Consider the following 22,965-nt stretch of genomic DNA (forward strand, 5'->3'; position numbering starts at 1 on the left):
TAATTTAGCCTTAATGTAGCTATTTCAGCTTATTTTGACTCTTTTTACTTTATTTTCGTCACAAAAATGAAAATTACAAAAAAGATATATAAATTTTAGTTTATTTATTTCTCATAAATTTTGAAAAAATACAAAAATAGTACTTTATTTTTATTTTTATATAAATTTAAAAATACAAAAAATATTTTTTTTTTTATTTTTATATAAATTTAAAAATACAAAAAATATATATATATTTTGTTTTAATTGTCAGTTTGTTTTAATAATTATTCTGCTTACGTAGGATTAATTAAATAAGGTCGTGTTTTTATTCTCGGTTGCGAGGAAAGAATAATATTTGGGTTCAAACGACTCATTTTAGGCCTAATTTTCGGACCTAGCCCAAAATATTTTCAGTCGAGACGCACATGACAACATGCTAGCACATGAACACAACACATAACTCACACATGCTAGCACATGAACACAACACACAACTCACACATGCTAGCACATGAACACAACACACAACTCACACATGCTAGCACATGCACACAACACACAACCCACACATGGTCTTCAATATTCTCCATAAAAACCCAAACAAAAACACACACGGGAGAGGACCTTAGAGACCAGACCCCTCTCCTCTCTTCATCTTCTTCAAACCACCCAACTACTACCCATTTTTCTGGCAAAAGAACACCTCCCCTCCCAAAAACGCGGCAGGGTATACCTTTGATATACACTCGATATACCGCGGATATACACAGGCAGAACACCCCCTCCCCAACGTATCTCCTTCTTTCTTTCTTCTCAAACCATAAAACAACGAACTTTTCACCATCAAAACCAGCCTTGAAGCTCCAGTATTTCAGCCATCAAAATCAGTTCAAAACACATCAAAACAAGTTTGAAAATAGCTCTGTTTCTTCAGTCAAAACGACCTCTAAAATAGCAGCAAAAACCTGTTGCAAACAGCCATAAAATTCACCCCTAACACCACCAAAATGAGCCAAAAGATCTGCTGAAATCGGCTAAAAAAAATCGGAACAGATGCGTTTGGATTTTCGTCGCCGGTCAAAGTCGCTAGTCCGGGTTTCCGTTTGAGTCTCCTTCTAGTCCGTATGGTTTTGCTTGGATTTATTTCGTTTTGGAGTAACGATTGTTGAGCTGTATTCATTTCATGAAGAAGGTTGTCTTCTCAGTCTATTGATAGAATATTCATATCAAAGGTTCATTTCCTCTAATTTCTTGTTTGCATTAGATGAATGTTTCAGTTTTGATTTAGATCTGTTTAAATGTTTTACTATTGTTTCTTTTGTTTCTGTTTTGATTTATGTGTGTTTGATTAGAATTATTTTCTCAAGTCACTAAATGAAAGCTAGATTTGTTTGAATTGGTAGATGTTATTAATCAAGTTTGGTTGATTAGGTGCAATTAATAAATCATTGTGATTACGGGTACGGTTCCCGTGACGTAGTTGTGATGCTTAATTTCTAAATTTCGGGGGTGCATCTCATATAACTCGATTATAATGGCTCTAGATAATCTTAGTAAATAAATTAGGAATTTTTTTTGATAGAGACAAAACAAAAAAAATAAAAATTATAGTTGCTTTTAGGCTTGCCCTTTTAAAAATAAAATGAGTCGAGCCTCGCCCAATAAAATGCACAAACTGCGGGGCCCTCATAAATGTATATACTAAAACTACTCAAAATTTGGGATGGGTTGTTCAGCGAATTTCGCAGCCTTCCTCAAAGATAATAACGCGTTAGACTCTTTAGGCGCGATTTTAATTAAATTACATTCTTAAATTCGGGTGCGCATTTATGTGACCCAAATCCAAATCTCAATGGAGTCAGAATGTATTAACAACCACGGGTGCATTGATTGCGACGTGGTTCGAGATGCATTTTCACGACGTTGCAATTCTATTAAAAAATAATAATAAAAGCGGTTTAAACTTAATAAAAGCACACAAGTTATAACATGTATTAAAATCAAATATTTAGCCATTATAACAATTTAAGCGACCGTGCTAGAACCACAGGATTCGAGGGTGCCTAACACCTTCCCTCGGGTCAACAAAATTCCTTACTTAGAATTTCTGGTTCGCAGACTTCATTTGGAAAGTCGAATATTTTCCTCGATTTGGGATTCAAGATAAACCGGTGACTTGGGACACCAAAAGCCAAACCTTTCCCAAGTGGCGACTCTGAATTAAATAAATAATCTCATTTCGAATATTGTCACTTAAATTGGAAAAACTCCCTCGCATTTATCCTTCGGGGTAGGCGCGCAAAAAGGAGGTGTGACATATGCTATGGAATATATTTGTCTGACAAATCAGAACTTCAAACATCTTATGATAACAAAACACTGATAAAATGGAACCCCCACCACACAACAACTGTAAACTCAACATAGATGGTGCATACCAAAAAAACTCTGATAACGGAGGAGCAGGAGGAATCATCAGAAACTACGAAGGTCAATGGATTGATAGTTTCTCTTACCACACAATGGCCTCATCCCCCATCCAAGCTGAAATAATCGCCCTTCTGAAAGTATTAGAACTTGTGTTCACAAAAAATCAAATTTTGTTTATAGTGGAAACAGATAGCCAGGTATTACTACAATCATTGCATGACAATTCTCACATAAAGCTAATGGGAATCTTCTACATGATTGCAGGTTCCTATTAGAATCTCTAAACCAACCGAAAGTTAGGCATGTCTACCACGAAGGAAACCAAGTGGCGCACACACTAGCGAAGTTTGGGAGCAACAACAACTCACATACTAATACTGAGTGTGGCGAGCACTTCTGGAATAAACCATCTTTATTTTCTTTATCTAATTTCTGCAAAGACAAACTAGGGACTGCTTCGATAAGATCAGTCCAACACTATAATAATTCTCTTTACTTTAATGCTTAATAATAATCAGCGTCCCCTGGGACCTTTATCAAAAAAAATGTACTATTGATACTTTTAATGTAGCCATTTATCGACGGGTTCAATTGATATTTTTTGTCTATTTTGTATATTTGTTGTATATCGACAGTTTATTTTGTATATGTTTTTGTATAGTGGCAGTCTATTTAGTATATTTATTGTATAGTGATAGTCTATTGTATATAAATAATACAAAGACCATCCTATTTGTATAATTTTTGTATAGTGACAGTCTATTTTTGTTACGACCCCAGTTAGCCCTCCGTGAACTGTCGTGACGACAGCTAGTCTCTATGACTAGGTAAGCCTAATAAATGCGGAACATAAACGAAACTTGCGGAAGAAATAATCTAAAAACCAAAATAACTGAATGGAAACAATAGTTATAATGTCGCTCGGCATATACAACACAACATTATCAAAACCAAGTACACTATCCCAAAACCAGGAAATTCACAGAAACACAAGCCTTTAGAATATCTAACAGTCTAAATCCAGAATATCTAACAAGGAAGAAAATACAGAAGGGCAATGTTTAACAGTTAGAATAGAAAGGGACTCCTCAATCTGCGGACGCGGCAGATGTACCTCGAAGTCACTAGAGCAGTCGCCTCCTCAAGGATGGTAGGCCTGAGTAGCGGTACCTAGATATGCACATGAAAAACATGCACAGAAGAGGCATGAGTACACCACAACGGTACTCAGTAACCTTGGTTAGGTAGTGACGAGGAAGGTCAGGGCCCTACGGAGGTTAAATAAAATAATAAGGTCAACAGTATAGAACAGAACAATATAATTAAGTAAAATAGTAAAATAACACAGGATATACAGGACAACAACAACTATACAGAAACAAGGTAAACACAGAAAAGAATTACAGCTCAGCACCAATAATTGTCACACCCTTTTTACCCCTCCAAAAGATATGTAATGTTATGGATTGTAGGTTAAAGAGCTTTTCCAATTAAAGTGACAAATTTGAGCAGGGATTGCTTTATTTACAGAGTCGCCACTTGGAATTTGATTTTTGGGTGTTCCAAGTACCTTTTATTTGAAATCCCTATTAAAAAGAAAATTTGACTCTATTATTATTGGTCTGCAAAAACAAAGTCCAGGTAAGAAATTCTGGTGTCCGGGGAGAAGGTGTAAGGAATTCCTCGAGTCCCGTGGTTTTAGCACGGTTGCTTTATTGATTATATTTGGCTAATATTATTTTGAATAAATTGTGTTTTATTTGGTTCTCATATTTTTACTATGTCCGCTTTCATCGCTTGATTATTATTGAAAGACAAAATTACATTGTAAATAACGTTATAATTTTATTATGGCTTTGCAGTTAAGGTCAAGTTACACAAGAGTGCACTCGAATTTGGAAATACGTACCATAATTATGCCACATGAACTGTACTCATAGTCACAATAATTTATTATTGGCCGCATTTAAAGTATAAATGTTTCGAGGGTTCGAGGGTGCCTAACACCTTCCCTCGGGTCAACAGAATTCCTTACTTAGAATTTCTGGTTCGCAGACTTCATTTGGAAAGTCGAATATTTTCCTCGATTTGGGATTCAAGATAAACCGGTGACTTGGGACACCAAAAGCCAAACCTTTCCCAAGTGGCGATTCTGAATTAAATAAATAATCTCATTTCGAATATGTCACTTAAATTGAAAAAACTCCCTCGCATTTATCCTTCGGGGTAGGCGCGCAAAAAGGAGGTGTGACAGCTCTGGCGACTCTGCTGGGGAAAAACTATACCCAGAACCACTGGTTCAGGGTTAGAATTCGAGCTTAGACAAATTGTTATATTCTGTTTTATCTGATTTTTACATGTTTGAGCCTAATGTGCTAAATGCTGCTTTTACCGCTTTGATATTACTTGAACTGTACATATAAACTGTGCCGAAACCTTTCTCTTCTTACCTCCGTGGAGAAGCTCGCTAGACGAGACTCCCTATTCTGTTAGTGTCAATACCTGAAATAAGAAAGAGGCCGGACAAGTTACAAAGCCGGACGATCTCGCGGGTCCCCGGTACGTAGCCCCCTCCTCGGCTCGAGTTGTCCGCTCGGGTACACAGTCTAGAACGTATACCCAGGTTATAAACCCAGTATAACAAAACCGCTGCTGGGAAATTAAACCCAGAACCGCTGGTTCAGGGTTCAAGAATTCGAGCTTAGAATAATTGATATATTTGGCTTTATTATCTGATATATATTACATGTTTTGACATAACATACTAAATGTTGTCTTTTACTGCATTGATATTATCTGAACTGTATATAAACTGTGCCGAAACCCTTCTCTTCTTACCTCCGGGGAGAAGCTCGCTGGTCGAGGCTCCCTATTCTGTTAGTGTCAATACCTGAAATAAGAAAGAGGATGGATAAGTTACGAAGCCGGATGGCCTTTTGGTTCCCGGTAAGTTGCCCCTCCTCGACTCGAGTTGTCCGCTCGGGTACACAGTCTAGAACATCTACCCAGGTTATAAACCTAGTATAACGAAACCTCATGCCGGATCCCTAGTAGGAACGTTTATCTGCATCATGTTGCATTTGACATAGGGGACTCGACACAGGGGTTGGGTCCGTCTAGGACAAGCAACCTGGAATGAAAAGACCATCCTGCTGCATCCCGTTTGTTTTGCGCATCTCTTTGCTTCAGATCTGCATGCTGACCAGTTTCCAAAAAATTTTCAAAAAAAAAAAATAGCAGGGTAGGGAGATAATTGCTTATTTTTTTTGTGAAAAAACCAATGTCCAAGTAATGTCAAAACCTCACCGGAATTTTCTAAAAAAAATATATAAAAAAAATGAAAACAAAGCTTGTCTTTCAGTTTGGCTATTCCCTTTAATCACTTTCAAGATCCAAAATGTATATAAATAAAAAAAAAATTCAAATTTTTTTTTTGTTTCATTTGTAGTACCTCTTTAAAAGATTTTCGAAATTTCAAAAAAAAGGAAGTTTAAAATGTATAAATGTTTCCTCGGTCTCTTTTCCAAAAAAAAAACAAATTCCAGAAAAATGGTTATTCTTCTTTTCTTTAAAGGATTTTATTTTTGTTTCCCCTGTTTTTGACCGCCCCGAACTACGCCGGTTTGATTCTCACCGGATGTGAGATACGTAGGCAACCCCCATCGGGTTCAACCCCACCATTTTGCTAAGGTAGCCTAAACCAATAAACAAAAAATGTGTCAAAATAAGTCAGGTGATGCTGTTTTGTCATAAATAGCCGAATGTTCCCAAAAAGGACGCCGGAAGGCTGACTTTGCATAAACAGCCACCTTTGGGTCATTTTTAAAGATTTGGTCCAGTTGACCCACACAGCCTTAAAATCTTCGTCCCCGAGGCGTTGAAAGGTTGTGTTTGCAATATTGAGTTTTCTAATTTGAAAAACGATAAAAAGAGTCATAAATAAGTCAGGTGATGTTGTTATGTCATAAATAGCCGAATGTTCCCGAAAGGAACGCCGGAAGGCTGGCTTTGCATAAATAGCCACTTTTGGGTCATATTTAGGATTTATGGTCTAGTTGACCCACACAGCCCTATAAATCTTCGTCCCCGAGGCGCTGAAGGGCCGTGTTTGCAAGACCAGGTTTTTATTAAAAAAGAAAAAAAAACAAAGAGTCGGCGGTCAGGTGAATACCGTTTGAATTTTGTCATAATAAGCCGAGCCAGCTTCGGCCGCGTCTTAAACTGTTCTTACCGATTGGTAAAGTGTCATAAAATAATCCTCCCCGGCCTCAAAATTCATGTGAGAATTGGAAGGGGCCACATTTGCAAAAATAGCCGTTTGGTTGCATTTGACAAACGGGGAAAGGAAGCTGGCCGTTTGTTTTCGAGTTTGTAAATCTTTTGATCAGAATATGCGGGTTGTCTGATTTTCAAGTTTGTAGGTCATCTTTAAACCTTTGAAACCCAGTTTGTTTTAATATGAAAATTAAAAAAATAAATGTTGAGTATTGTTTATCTTTATTGGTCCCGAACTTCGCAAGATCTGATTCATGCGGGGTCATGATACGTAGACAATCTCCATCGGATTCGATCATAGCTATAAAATAAATTAAGTAAAAAAAAACTGAAAGAAAAGGAGAAAGAAAATTGAGTGAAAAAGAAAAAAAAAGGGAAAAAAGAGTGGTTAAAGAGAGGTAGGAATAAAAGAAAAGAGGTACATAGTGAAGAAGGCTAGTTTAAGGCCGGGTTGAAACATGCAACCCGTTCAAACACATGGTAGAAGCGTTTAACTGTTTAGGTGCATTGCATCCCAACGTGCGATTTCCTATATGATTAAATGCCTCAAAACTAACAAGGTTGTGTGTGTGAGTAATCAGCCAGGTTCTGTTCAGGTGATTGGTTTTGTTGGTATGCGGTGATGAACATGCAGCCCTGCACGCGGCCACAACATTATACACAAAACTGAGCTCCACCTCCCAGAAACGCCCATCCTTACCAAGCTCCATATAGTCCCCAATCAAATGTTCCTCAGTACAATCCTCACCCAAGAGAGTCTTTCAAAAGGAATCAGTTCACCTCTGTTGGTGAATCATACTCAGGCTTGTTCCAAAAGCTAGTCAGGCGAAGTCTGCTGCAGCCAGTGGCCCCAAATCGGCCAAACACCGAGTCCCCTCTCCCCGTATCGAGATGATACTAGATGTGAATGCCACTCTGGAGCAGTGGGGCACGGTACAAAGGACTGTTGGTCATTGGACCCTCAAAATGGCAGTTGAAGACTTGATTGAAGCTGAAAGAATCGTTCCCCGGGACGAAAAGGTTCCTAATATGATGAACATTCCCCTGCCTACTCTCACAAATGGGCCAATAGACGGAATGATCTGTGAAGCTGAGGAATTTGATCCGGCACTGAAGGCTATTGCAGTCATTGCCGAGACAGAAGAAAAGCCAAAAAATGATTGTCAAGCCTAAAAGTTCCCCATCAGACGGGAGTCTCGGTAGCCTGTCTTGCTATCCTTTCTGCATCTGGATTATCTCAGGGTGTGATCCAGATGTTTTACTTTATTGTCTTACTTTCCGATGTAAACCTTTCTATCTTCAAAAATTTAAAAAAAAAACAAACAAACAAAAAAAAGAAAATCAAATGAAATTGATATTTCATTTTCCCGGAATGTCTCTTTTTTTAAATCTTGTCAATTTTCTCATTCTCTTTTAGTTCTGTTAAATGCAGATTTCAATAATATGACATGCTTGCGGACTTCATGCCCGAATCTTAAAACTCTGTCTGACCTCGAAATAATGAATCAAGAATTGGGTCGCAATGAAGAATAGCTTAAGGAAACAAGACAAAGAGTTGGAACAACTGAAGGAAAATTGATTCCCGAAATTGGAAAGGTCCATACATTACAACAAGAGTACTACCAAAAAGAGTGCGTTGTACTTGGGACACATCGAAGGAAATGTCCTTGAAATAACTGTCAATGCAAATGCAGTCAAAAGGTACTATGTTGGATCCTTTATATAATAAAATCTTTTCCGGTTGAGATGACGAAGGCTTTCATTCTCGCTACCCAAACACTATCAACCCTTTGCAAACCCATTTGAGCTGGTTACTCTTCTTTGATTACCCTCTTTGGAACCTGAAAATATTATTGAAAATAAAATGAAAAAAATTGAAATGAAAAAAAAGAAAAAGAAGAAGAAGAAGAAAGAATTGGAAAAATAAAAAATATATATACAAAAAAAGGGAGACAATGAAAATGAAAAAGGAAAGGAAGTGAAAAACAAAAAGGAAGGGAAGCGAAAAAAAACAAAGCAAACCAGAAAAAACAAAAACAAAAATCCAAAAACAAAAGTGGCCTGAACTACGTTTGACTTGATTCCGAAAGGATACGTAGGCAGCCTCTCCTTGGGGTTCAGTCACACCAAAACAAAAATCCAAGAAGTCCCCCCAAAAGTGAAACTGGGGCAGAAGTTATAACGATTCAGCAATAATCCCGCCCAAAAGGTTCCAAAGTTGTAGTTCAATCCAAATTCTTTTCACCCCAAACCTTGTTCAAGTCCTTCTGATCAATCGGCAAAGCGGTTCAAAATGGGAGAATGGATTTTATTTGGGTCTGATACAACAAAATGAGAGGAATAAAATGAGAGAGCTTTATTGGTGAAAACCCACACGGGCACTATAAGGCGACGATAAGCAGAGGAAATAAAATGAGAGAGTCTTGCTGGTGAAAACCCATACGGGCACCATAAGGCGACGCTAAGCAGAGAAAATCAAAATGCGAAGTCTTGTTAGTGAACACCCACACGGGCACTATACGGAGATGGTAAGAAATGAAATGAAAATGCCAGCTCGTGAAAACCCGCAAAGGGCGCCCATGATCGAAAATGAGATCCTCACAACCACCGTCATCAACAGAGTCCTAGCAAGGTCCCTCGGTATTCAAGGCAAAGTTGTGATAAATATTTGGGAGTCAGACGGTTTACACAGATCAGGCATCCAGTCCAAAAGGCATGTCATGTTCATTGAAGTCCGCATGTACTCCGGATAAGTCTTTCTCTCCTTCCCCGAAAGGGACACTTCTAGTTTTAAACTCATTCTCCATTCAACTATTTGTTTCTCTTTGAATCCCTTTTGGTCTAACACTGTTCCAAAACCAAGACAAAGAAAGGATGGCAAGACTGATTTACAGGGCTTTCGTTGGATACACGCTAATTTGCAAAGGGCACCCAGCCTCAGCAGGGGGCATCAAGACGACCTCGACTGGTCATGGCAGCCTATGAAGGCAATTGAAGTTGAAAGGTTTGAGTTTCACATGGTTAATCGCCTCCATGAAGTTTAAAAAACCAACGCGATTCCCACGCGATTCCCCAAAGAAAGTCCTACAAAGGTAAGGATAAAGTTGGAGAGGTTAAGTCCCACGCGATTAGACACTGCAGTTTAGTTTTGAGGATCAAAAATCCCGGACACACAAAAAAACAAAATCCCCACAAAGCCTCCCCTTGTAAAATTCCCCAGCGAGCTTGCCCCAACAAATCCCCAGCAAGTCCGCTTTGTTAAAAATTCCCCAGCAAGCTTGCCCCAACAAATCCCCAGCAAGTCCGTTCTGTACAAATCCCCACAGAGCCTCCCCTTGTACAAATCCCCACAGAGTCTCTCCTTGTACAATCCCCCACAGAGTCTCCCCAATAATTAAAAAAAAAAATCCCCACTGAGTTGGCCTCGTAAAGAACCCCCAAGCAGAATGGGATGAAAGAACCAAAGCCTTACACAAATCCAGAAATGCGAGTCTGATCAGTCTAAAACAAGTCGCCTGTGAATCCAATCAATGGCAAAAGTTCTCAACAGGAATTAGTCCAAGACCAAGCAAATGGAACGATCAACGCCACCGAATTAACCACCGTTTTCAAACTGACAATTTGTCTTTGTTCAGGAAATAGAGACAAGTGCAATCCAAAGCAACCGTGCAAGAAGCAGGTGTAGTCCAAAAGAAATGAAGTGCGCAAGCGTTGAAACAACTCCGCAGTGGGAGAACAACCGAAGGTAAGTTTCCCCAGAACTCTTTCATTTTGATAAATAAAAGAGACGAGAAAGAAAAATAAAAATCCCCAAAAGAGAAACAAATCATGGACCTCATTCCTCAACTATTCCGGTATAAACCACGGATCTCCCTAGCATAACCCAAGGAGCTTTTTTCCCCGGCATAACCCGAGGACTCTTGAATATTCCCGACATGATCCAATGAATCTTTTCCGGCATAAACCGATGAATCTCCCCGGCATAACCCGATGAATCTTCCCGGCATAACCCATGGACCTTTTCCGGCATAACCCGTGAATTGTCCTCAGCTAGTCAGCATCAGGGTTTCAACCCTGAACTGAACTCTTTCCATTCAGTCGGCATTAGGGTTTTAAACCCTAAACTGAACTTTTTCCCTTTAGTTAGCATTAGGGTTTTAAACCCTAAACTGAACTATTTCCATTCAGTCAGCATTAGGGTTTTAAACCCTAAACTGAACTTTTTCCCTTTAGTCAGCATTAGGGTTTTAAACCCTAAACTGAACTTTTTTCCCTTTAGTCAGCATTAGGGTTTTAAACCCTAAACTGAACTTTTTGCATTTAATCAGCATTAGGGTTTTAAACCCTAAACTGAACTTACTCCTTTAGTCAGCATTAAGGTTTTAAACCCTAAACTGAACTCTTTCCCTTTAGTCAGCATTAGGGTTTTAAACCCTGAACTGAACTCTTTCCTTTAGTCAGCATTAGGGTTTTAAACCCTGAACTGAACTCTTTCCTTTAGTCAGCATTAGGGTTTTAAACCCTAAACTGAACTTTTCCTTTAGTTAGCATTAGAGTTTTAAACCCTGAACTGAACTTTTCCTTTAGTCAGCATTAGGGTTTTAAACCCTGAACTGAACTCTTTCCTTTAGTCAGCATTAGGGTTTTAAACCCTAAACTGAACTTTTCCTTTAGTCAGCATTAGGGTTTTAAACCCTGAACTGAACTCTTTTCTTTAGTCAGTATTAGGTTTTTAAACCCTGAACTGAACTCTTTCCTTTAGTCAGTATTAGGATTTTAAACCCTAAACTGAACTTTTCCTTTAGTCAGCATTAGAGTTTTAAACCCTAAACTGAACTTTTCCTTTAGTCAGCATTAGGGTTTTAAACCCTAAACTGAACTCTTTCCTTTAGTCAGCATTAGGGTTTTAAACCCAGAACTGAACTCTTTCCTTTAGTCAGCATTAGGGTTTTAAACCCTAAACTGAACTTTTCCTTTAGTCAGCATTAGGGTATTAACCCCTAAACTGAACTCTTTCCTTTAGTCAGCATTAGCTTTTTAAACCCTGAACTGAACTATTTCCTTTAGTCAGCATTAGGGTTTTAAACCCTGAACTGAACTCTTTCCTTTAGTCAGCATTAGGGTTTTAAACCCTAAACTGAACTTTTCCTTTAGTCAGCATTAGGGTTTTAAACTCTAAACTAAACTCTTTCCTTTAGTCAGCATTAAGGTTTTAAACCCTGAACTGAACTCTTTCCTTTAGTCAGCATTAGGGTTTTAAACCCAAAACTGAACTTTTCCTTTAGTCAGCATTAGGGTTTTAAACCCTAAACTGAACTCTTTCCTTTAGTCAGCATTAGGGTTTTAAACCCTGAACTGAATTCCTTTAGTCACCATTATGGTTTTAAACCCTGAACTGAACTTTTTCCCTTTAGTCAGCATTAGGGTTTTAAACCCTAAACTGACCTTTTCCTTTAGTCAGCATTAGGGTTTTAAACCCTAAACTTAACTCTTTCCTTTAGTCAGCATTAGGGTTTTAAACCCTGAACTGAACTCTTTCCTTTAGTCACCATTAGGGTTTTAAACCCTGAACTGAACTTTTCCTTTAGTCAGCATTAGAGTTTTAAATCCTAAACTGAACTCCTGTCCTTTAGTCAGCATTAGGGTTTTAAACCCTGAACTGAACTCTTTCCTTTAGTCAGCATTAGGGTTTTAAACCCTAAACTGAACTTTTCCTTTAGTCAGCATTAGTGTTTTAAACCCTAAACTGAACATTTCCTTTAGTCAGCATTAGGGTTTTAAACCCTAAACTGAACTTTTACTTTAGTCAGCATTAGGGTTTTAAACCCTAAACTAAACTCTTTCCTTTAGTCAGCATTTGGGTTTTAAACCTTAACTGAACTCTTTCCTTTAGTCAGCATTAGGGTTTTAAACCCTAAACTGAACTTTTCCTTTAGTCAGCATTAGGGTTATAAACCCTAAACTGAACTTTTCCTTTAGTCAGCATTAGGATTTTAAACCCTAAACTGAACTTCTCCTTTAGTCAGCATTAGGGTTTAAACCCTAAACTGAACTTTTTTCATTTAGTCAGCATTAGGATTTTAAATCCTAAACTGAACTTATTCCTTTAGTCAGCATTAGGGTTTTAAACCCTAAACTGAACTCTTTTCCTTTAGTCAGCATTAGGGTTTTAAACCCTAAACTGAACTTTTCCTTTAGTCAGCATTAGGGTTTTAAACCCTAAACTGAACTTTTTCCCTTTAGTCAGCATTAGGGTTTTAAACCCTAAACTGAACTTATTCCTTTAGTCAGCATTAGGGTTTTAAACCCTAAACTGAACTCTGTCCTTTAGTCAACATTAGGGTTTTAAACCCTGAACTGAACTCTTTCCTTTAGTCAGCATTAGGGTTTCAAACCCTAAACTGAACTTTTCCTTTAGTCAGCATTAGGGTTTTAAACCCTAAACTTTACTTATTCCTTTAGTCAGCATTAGGGTTTAAAAACCCTAAACTGAACTCTTTTCCTTTAGTCAACATTAGGGTTTTAAACCCTGAACTGAACTCTTTCTTTTAGTCAGCATTAGGGTTTTAAACCCTAAACTGAACTTTTCCTTTAGTCAGCATTAGGGTTTTAAACCCTAAACGGAACTTTTCCTTTAGTCAGCATTATGGTTTTAAACCCTAAACTAAACTCTTTCCTTTAGTTAGCATTAGGGTTTTAAACCCTGAACTGAACTCTTTCCTTTAGTCAGCATTAGGGTTTTAACTCTAAACTGGACTTTTCCTTTAATCAGCATTAGGGTTTTAAACCCTAAACTGAACTTCTCCTTTAGTCAGCATTAGGGTTTAAACCCTAAACTAAACTTTTTTCATTTAGTCAGCATTAGGATTTTAAATCCTAAACTGAACTTATTTCTTTAGTCAGCATTAGGGTTTAAAACCCTAAACTGAACTTTACCTTTAGTCAGCATTAGGATTTTAAACCCTAAACTAAACTTATTCCTTTAGTCAGCATTAGGGTTTTAAACCATAAACTGAACTCTGTCCTTTAGTCAGCATTAGGGTTTTAAACCCTGAACTGAACTCTTTCCTTTAGTCAACATTAGGGTTTTAAACCCTAAACAGAACTTTTCCTTTAGTCAGCATTAGGGTTTTAAACCCTAAACTGAACTTATTCCTTTAGTCAGCATTAGGGTTTTAAACCCTAAAATGAACTCTTTTCCTTTAGTCAGCGTTAGGGTTTTAAACCCTAAACTGAACTCTTTCCTTTAGTCAGCATTAGGGTTTTAAACCCTGAACTAAACTCTTTCCTTTAGTCATCATTAGGGTTTTAAACACTAAACTGAATTTTTACTTTAGTCAGCATTAGGGTTTTAAACCCTAAACTGAACTTTTCCTTTAGTCAGCATTAGGGTTTTAAACCCTAAACTAAACTTTTTCGCTTTAGTCAGCATTAGGGTTTTAAACCCTAAACTGAACTTATTCCTTTAGTCAGCATTAGGGTTTTAAACCCTAAACTGAACTCTGTCCTTTAGTCAGCATTAGGGTTTTAAACCCTGAACTGAACTCTTTCCTTTAGTCAGCATTAGGGTTTTAAACCCTAAACTGAACTTTTTCTTTAGTCAGCATTAGTGTTTTAAACCCTAAACTGAACATTTCCTTTAGTCAGCATTAGGGTTTTAAACCCTAAACTGAACTTTTCCTTTAGTCAGCATTAGGGTTTTAAACCCTAAACTAAACTCTTTCCTTTAGTCAGCATTTGGGTTTTAAACCTTGAACTGAACTCTTTCCTTTAGTCAGCATTAGGGTTTTAAACCCTAAACTGAACTTTTCCTTTAGTCAGCATTAGGGTTTTAAACCCTAAACTGAACTTTTCCTTTAGTCAGCATTAGGATTTTAAACCCTAAACTGAACTTCTCCTTTAGTCAGCATTAGGGTTTTAAACCCTAAACTAAACTCTTTCCTTTAGTCAGCATTTGGGTTTTAAACCCTGAATTGAACTCTTTCCTTTAGTCAGCATTAGGGTTTTAAACCCTAAACTGAACTTTTCCTTTAGTCAGCATTAGGGTTTTAAACCCTAAACTGAACTTTTCCTTTAGTAAGCATTAGGATTTTAAACCCTAAACTAAACTCTTTCCTTTAGTCAGCATTTGGGTTTTAAACCTTAACTGAACTCTTTCCTTTAGTCAACATTAGGGTTTTAAACCCTAAACTGAACTTTTCCTTTAGTCAGCATTAGGGTTTTAAACCCTAAACTGAACTCTTTCCTTTAGTCAGCATTAAGGTTTTAAACCCTGAACTGAACTCTTTACTTTAGTCAGCATTAGGGTTTTAAACCCAAAACTGAACTTTTCCTTTAGTCAGCATTAGGGTTTTAAACCCTAAACTGAACTCTTTCCTTTAGTCAGCATTAGGGTTTTAAACCCTGAAATGAATTACTTTAGTCACCATTATGGTTTTAAACCCTGAACTGAACTCTTTCCTTTAGTCAGCATTAGGGTTTTAAACCCTAAACTGACCTTTTCCTTTAGTCAGCATTAGGGTTTTAAACCCTAAACTGAACTCTTTCCTTTAGTCAGCATTAGGGTTTTAAACCCTGAACTGAACTCTTTCCTTTAGTCACCATTAGGGTTTTAAACCCTGAACTGCACTTTTCCTTTAGTCAGCATTAGGGTTTTAAATCCTAAACTGAACTCTGTCCTTTAGTCAGCATTAGGGTTTTAAACCCTGAACTGAACTCTTTCCTTTAGTCAGCATTAGGGTTTTAAACCCTAAACTGAACTTTTCCTTTAGTCAACATTAGTGTTTTAAACCCTAAACTGAACATTTCCTTTAGTCAGCATTAGGGTTTTAAACCCTAAACTGAACTTTTCCTTTAGTCAGCATTAGGGTTTTAAACCCTAAACTAAACTCTTTCCTTTAGTCAGCATTTGGGTTTTAAACCTTAACTGAACTCTTTCCTTTAGTCAGTATTAGGGTTTTAAACCCTAAACTGAACTTTTCCTTTAGTCAGCATTAGGGTTTTAAACCCTAAACTGAACTTCTCCTTTAGTCAGCATTAGGGTTTAAACCCTAAACTGAACTTTTTTCATTTAGTCAGCATTAGGATTTTAAATCCTAAACTGAACTTATTCCTTTAGTCAGCATTAGGTTTTTAAACCCTAAACTGAACTCTTTTCCTTTAGTCAGCATTAGGGTTTTAAACCCTAAACTGAACATTTCCTTTAGTCAGCATTAGGGTTTTAAACCCTAAAATGAACTCTTTTCCTTTAGTCAGCGTTAGGGTTTTAAACCCTAAACTGAACTCTTTCCTTTAGTCAGCATTAGGGTTTAAAACCCTAAACTGAACTCTTTTCCTTTAGTCAGCATTAGGGTTTTAAACCCTGAACTGAACTCTTTCCTTTAGTCAGCATTAGGGTTTTAAACCCTAAACTAAACTCTTTCCTTTAGTCAGCATTTGGGTTTTAAAACCTAAACTGAACTCTTTCCTTTAGTCATCATTAGGGTTTTAAACCCTAAACTGATCTTTTCCTTTAGTCAGCATTAGGGTTTTAAACCCTAAACTGAACTTTTCCTTTAGTCATCATTAGGATTTTAAACCCTAAACTGAACTTCTCCTTTAGTCAGCATTAGGGTTTAAACCCTAAACTGAACTTTTTTCATTTAGTCAGCATTAGGATTTTAAATCCTAAACTGAACTTATTCCTTTAGCCAGCATTAGGGTTTTAAACCCTAAACTGAACTCTTTTCCTTTAGTCAGCATTAGGGTTTTAAACCCTAAACTGAACTTTTGCTTTAGTCAGCATTAGGGTTTTAAACCCTAAACTGAACTTATTCCTTTAGTCAGCATTATGGTTTTAAACCCTAAACTGAACTTTTCCTTTAGTCAGCATTAGTGTTTTAAACCCTAAACTGAACATTTCCTTTAGTCAGCATTAGGGTTTTAAACCCTAAACTGAACTTTTCCTTTAGTCAGCATTAGGGTTTTAAACCCTAAACTAAACTCTTTCCTTTAGTCAGCATTTGGCTTTTAAACCCTGAACTGAACTCTTTCCTTTAGTCAGCATTAGGGTTTTAAACCCTAAACTGAACTTTTCCTTTAGTCAGCATTAGGGTTTTAAACCCTAAACTGAACTTTTCCTTTAGTCAGCATTAGGATTTTAAACCCTAAACTGAACTTCTCCTTTAGTCAGCATTTGGGTTTTAAACCCTAAACTAAACTCTTTCCTTTAGTCAGCATTTGGGTTTTAAAACCTAAACTGAACTCTTTCCTTTAGTCATCATTAGGGTTTTAAACCCTAAACTGATCTTTTCCTTTAGTCAGCATTAGGGTTTTAAACCCTAAACTGAACTTTTTCCCTTTAGTCAGCATTAGGGTTTTAAACCCTAAACTGAACTTTTTTCCCTTTAGTCAGCATTAGGGTTTTAAACCCTAAACTGAACTTTTTGCATTTAATCAGCATTAGGGTTTTAAACCCTAAACTGAACTTACTCCTTTAGTCAGCATTAAGGTTTTAAACCCTAAACTGAACTCTTTCCCTTTAGTCAGCATTAGGGTTTTAAACCCTGAACTGAACTCTTTCCTTTAGTCAGCATTAGGGTTTTAAACCCTGAACTGAACTCTTTCCTTTAGTCAGCATTAGGGTTTTAAACCCTAAACTGAACTTTTCCTTTAGTTAGCATTAGAGTTTTAAACCCTGAACTGAACTTTTCCTTTAGTCAGCATTAGGGTTTTAAACCCTGAACTGAACTCTTTCCTTTAGTCAGCATTAGGGTTTTAAACCCTAAACTGAACTTTTCCTTTAGTCAGCATTAGGGTTTTAAACCCTGAACTGAACTCTTTTCTTTAGTCAGTATTAGGTTTTTAAACCCTGAACTGAACTCTTTCCTTTAGTCAGTATTAGGATTTTAAACCCTAAACTGAACTTTTCCTTTAGTCAGCATTAGAGTTTTAAACCCTAAACTGAACTTTTCCTTTAGTCAGCATTAGGGTTTTAAACCCTAAACTGAACTCTTTCCTTTAGTCAGCATTAGGGTTTTAAACCCAGAACTGAACTCTTTCCTTTAGTCAGCATTAGGGTTTTAAACCCTAAACTGAACTTTTCCTTTAGTCAGCATTAGGGTATTAACCCCTAAACTGAACTCTTTCCTTTAGTCAGCATTAGCTTTTTAAACCCTGAACTGAACTATTTCCTTTAGTCAGCATTAGGGTTTTAAACCCTGAACTGAACTCTTTCCTTTAGTCAGCATTAGGGTTTTAAACCCTAAACTGAACTTTTCCTTTAGTCAGCATTAGGGTTTTAAACTCTAAACTGAACTCTTTCCTTTAGTCAGCATTAAGGTTTTAAACCCTGAACTGAACTCTTTCCTTTAGTCAGCATTAGGGTTTTAAACCCAAAACTGAACTTTTCCTTTAGTCAGCATTAGGGTTTTAAACCCTAAACTGAACTCTTTCCTTTAGTCAGCATTAGGGTTTTAAACCCTGAACTGAATTCCTTTAGTCACCATTATGGTTTTAAACCCTGAACTGAACTTTTTCCCTTTAGTCAGCATTAGGGTTTTAAACCCTAAACTGACCTTTTCCTTTAGTCAGCATTAGGGTTTTAAACCCTAAACTTAACTCTTTCCTTTATTCAGCATTAGGGTTTTAAACCCTGAACTGAACTCTTTCCTTTAGTCACCATTAGGGTTTTAAACCCTGAACTGAACTTTTCCTTTAGTCAGCATTAGAGTTTTAAATCCTAAACTGAACTCTGTCCTTTAGTCAGCATTAGGGTTTTAAACCCTGAACTGAACTCTTTCCTTTAGTCAGCATTAGGGTTTTAAACCCTAAACTGAACTTTTCCTTTAGTCAGCATTAGTGTTTTAAACCCTAAACTGAACATTTCCTTTAGTCAGCATTAGGGTTTTAAACCCTAAACTGAACTTTTACTTTAGTCAGCATTAGGGTTTTAAACCCTAAACTAAACTCTTTCCTTTAGTCAGCATTTGGGTTTTAAACCTTAACTGAACTCTTTCCTTTAGTCAGCATTAGGGTTTTAAACCCTAAACTGAACTTTTCCTTTAGTCAGCATTAGGGTTATAAACCCTAAACTGAACTTTTCCTTTAGTCAGCATTAGGATTTTAAACCCTAAACTGAACTTCTCCTTTAGTCAGCATTAGGGTTTAAACCCTAAACTGAACTTTTTTCATTTAGTCAGCATTAGGATTTTAAATCCTAAACTGAACTTATTCCTTTAGTCAGCATTAGGGTTTTAAACCCTAAACTGAACTCTTTTCCTTTAGTCAGCATTAGGGTTTTAAACCCTAAACTGAACTTTTCCTTTAGTCAGCATTAGGGTTTTAAACCCTAAACTGAACTTTTTCCCTTTAGTCAGCATTAGGGTTTTAAACCCTAAACTGAACTTATTCCTTTAGTCAGCATTAGGGTTTTAAACCCTAAACTGAACTCTGTCCTTTAGTCAACATTAGGGTTTTAAACCCTGAACTGAACTCTTTCCTTTAGTCAGCATTAGGGTTTCAAACCCTAAACTGAACTTTTCCTTTAGTCAGCATTAGGGTTTTAAACCCTAAACTTTACTTATTCCTTTAGTCAGCATTAGGGTTTAAAAACCCTAAACTGAACTCTTTTCCTTTAGTCAACATTAGGGTTTTAAACCCTGAACTGAACTCTTTCTTTTAGTCAGCATTAGGGTATTAAACCCTAAACTGAACTTTTCCTTTAGTCAGCATTAGGGTTTTAAACCCTAAACGGAACTTTTCCTTTAGTCAGCATTATGGTTTTAAACCCTAAACTAAACTCTTTCCTTTAGTTAGCATTAGGGTTTTAAACCCTGAACTGAACTCTTTCCTTTAGTCAGCATTAGGGTTTTAACTCTAAACTGGACTTTTCCTTTAATCAGCATTAGGGTTTTAAACCCTAAACTGAACTTCTCCTTTAGTCAGCATTAGGGTTTAAACCCTAAACTAAACTTTTTTCATTTAGTCAGCATTAGGATTTTAAATCCTAAACTGAACTTATTTCTTTAGTCAGCATTAGGGTTTTAAACCCTAAACTGAACTTTACCTTTAGTCAGCATTAGGATTTTAAACCCTAAACTAAACTTATTCCTTTAGTCAGCATTAGGGTTTTAAACCATAAACTGAACTCTGTCCTTTAGTCAGCATTAGGGTTTTAAACCCTGAACTGAACTCTTTCCTTTAGTCAACATTAGGGTTTTAAACCCTAAACAGAACTTTTCCTTTAGTCAGCATTAGGGTTTTAAACCCTAAACTGAACTTATTCCTTTAGTCAGCATTAGGGTTTTAAACCCTAAAATGAACTCTTTTCCTTTAGTCAGCGTTAGGGTTTTAAACCCTAAACTGAACTCTTTCCTTTAGTCAGCATTAGGGTTTTAAACCCTGAACTAAACTCTTTCCTTTAGTCATCATTAGGGTTTTAAACACTAAACTGAATTTTTACTTTAGTCAGCATTAGGGTTTTAAACCCTAAACTGAACTTTTCCTTTAGTCAGCATTAGGGTTTTAAACCCTAAACTAAACTTTTTCGCTTTAGTCAGCATTAGGGTTTTAAACCCTAAACTGAACTTATTCCTTTAGTCAGCATTAGGGTTTTAAACCCTAAACTGAACTCTGTCCTTTAGTCAGCATTAGGGTTTTAAACCCTGAACTGAACTCTTTCCTTTAGTCAGCATTAGGGTTTTAAACCCTAAACTGAACTTTTTCTTTAGTCAGCATTAGTGTTTTAAACCCTAAACTGAACATTTCCTTTAGTCAGCATTAGGGTTTTAAACCCTAAACTGAACTTTTCCTTTAGTCAGCATTAGGGTTTTAAACCCTAAACTAAACTCTTTCCTTTAGTCAGCATTTGGGTTTTAAACCTTGAACTGAACTCTTTCCTTTAGTCAGCATTAGGGTTTTAAACCCTAAACTGAACTTTTCCTTTAGTCAGCATTAGGGTTTTAAACCCTAAACTGAACTTTTCCTTTAGTCAGCATTAGGATTTTAAACCCTAAACTGAACTTCTCCTTTAGTCAGCATTAGGGTTTTAAACCCTAAACTAAACTCTTTCCTTTAGTCAGCATTTGGGTTTTAAACCCTGAATTGAACTCTTTCCTTTAGTCAGCATTAGGGTTTTAAACCCTAAACTGAACTTTTCCTTTAGTCAGCATTAGGGTTTTAAACCCTAAACTGAACTTTTCCTTTAGTAAGCATTAGGATTTTAAACCCTAAACTAAACTCTTTCCTTTAGTCAGCATTTGGGTTTTAAACCTTAACTGAACTCTTTCCTTTAGTCAACATTAGGGTTTTAAACCCTAAACTGAACTTTTCCTTTAGTCAGCATTAGGGTTTTAAACCCTAAACTGAACTCTTTCCTTTAGTCAGCATTAAGGTTTTAAACCCTGAACTGAACTCTTTACTTTAGTCAGCATTAGGGTTTTAAACCCAAAACTGAACTTTTCCTTTAGTCAGCATTAGGGTTTTAAACCCTAAACTGAACTCTTTCCTTTAGTCAGCATTAGGGTTTTAAACCCTGAAATGAATTACTTTAGTCACCATTATGGTTTTAAACCCTGAACTGAACTCTTTCCTTTAGTCAGCATTAGGGTTTTAAACCCTAAACTGACCTTTTCCTTTAGTCAGCATTAGGGTTTTAAACCCTAAACTGAACTCTTTCCTTTAGTCAGCATTAGGGTTTTAAACCCTGAACTGAACTCTTTCCTTTAGTCACCATTAGGGTTTTAAACCCTGAACTGCACTTTTCCTTTAGTCAGCATTAGGGTTTTAAATCCTAAACTGAACTCTGTCCTTTAGTCAGCATTAGGGTTTTAAACCCTGAACTGAACTCTTTCCTTTAGTCAGCATTAGGGTTTTAAACCCTAAACTGAACTTTTCCTTTAGTCAACATTAGTGTTTTAAACCCTAAACTGAACATTTCCTTTAGTCAGCATTAGGGTTTTAAACCCTAAACTGAACTTTTCCTTTAGTCAGCATTAGGGTTTTAAACCCTAAACTAAACTCTTTCCTTTAGTCAGTATTTGGGTTTTAAACCTTAACTGAACTCTTTCCTTTAGTCAGTATTAGGGTTTTAAACCCTAAACTGAACTTTTCCTTTAGTCAGCATTAGGGTTTTAAACCCTAAACTGAACTTCTCCTTTAGTCAGCATTAGGGTTTAAACCCTAAACTGAACTTTTTTCATTTAGTCAGCATTAGGATTTTAAATCCTAAACTGAACTTATTCCTTTAGTCAGCATTAGGTTTTTAAACCCTAAACTGAACTCTTTTCCTTTAGTCAGCATTAGGGTTTTAAACCCTAAACTGAACATTTCCTTTAGTCAGCATTAGGGTTTTAAACCCTAAAATGAACTCTTTTCCTTTAGTCAGCGTTAGGGTTTTAAACCCTAAACTGAACTCTTTCCTTTAGTCAGCATTAGGGTTTAAAACCCTAAACTGAACTCTTTTCCTTTAGTCAGCATTAGGGTTTTAAACCCTGAACTGAACTCTTTCCTTTAGTCAGCATTAGGGTTTTAAACCCTAAACTAAACTCTTTCCTTTAGTCAGCATTTGGGTTTTAAAACCTAAACTGAACTCTTTCCTTTAGTCATCATTAGGGTTTTAAACCCTAAACTGATCTTTTCCTTTAGTCAGCATTAGGGTTTTAAACCCTAAACTGAACTTTTCCTTTAGTCATCATTAGGATTTTAAACCCTAAACTGAACTTCTCCTTTAGTCAGCATTAGGGTTTAAACCCTAAACTGAACTTTTTTCATTTAGTCAGCATTAGGATTTTAAATCCTAAACTGAACTTATTCCTTTAGCCAGCATTAGGGTTTTAAACCCTAAACTGAACTCTTTTCCTTTAGTCAGCATTAGGGTTTTAAACCCTAAACTGAACTTTTGCTTTAGTCAGCATTAGGGTTTTAAACCCTAAACTGAACTTATTCCTTTAGTCAGCATTATGGTTTTAAACCCTAAACTGAACTTTTCCTTTAGTCAGCATTAGTGTTTTAAACCCTAAACTGAACATTTCCTTTAGTCAGCATTAGGGTTTTAAACCCTAAACTGAACTTTTCCTTTAGTCAGCATTAGGGTTTTAAACCCTAAACTAAACTCTTTCCTTTAGTCAGCATTTGGCTTTTAAACCCTGAACTGAACTCTTTCCTTTAGTCAGCATTAGGGTTTTAAACCCTAAACTGAACTTTTCCTTTAGTCAGCATTAGGGTTTTAAACCCTAAACTGAACTTTTCCTTTAGTCAGCATTAGGATTTTAAACCCTAAACTGAACTTCTCCTTTAGTC

General features: G+C 36.7%; 1 long non-coding RNA gene across 1 annotated transcript; it reads left to right on the forward strand.

The window, feature by feature from the left end:
* Positions 1-585: 585 nt before the first annotated feature.
* LOC142176799 (uncharacterized) lies at positions 586-3,018 on the forward strand. The gene is made up of 2 exons (XR_012705603.1): positions 586-1,214; positions 2,677-3,018. It is a non-coding gene; the product is annotated as an uncharacterized LOC142176799 (long non-coding RNA).
* The last annotated feature ends 19,947 nt before the right edge of the window (positions 3,019-22,965 follow it).

This window comes from Nicotiana tabacum, chromosome 22 (assembly GCF_000715075.1).
Source record: "Nicotiana tabacum cultivar K326 chromosome 22, ASM71507v2, whole genome shotgun sequence".
Taxonomy (NCBI): domain Eukaryota; kingdom Viridiplantae; phylum Streptophyta; class Magnoliopsida; order Solanales; family Solanaceae; genus Nicotiana; species Nicotiana tabacum.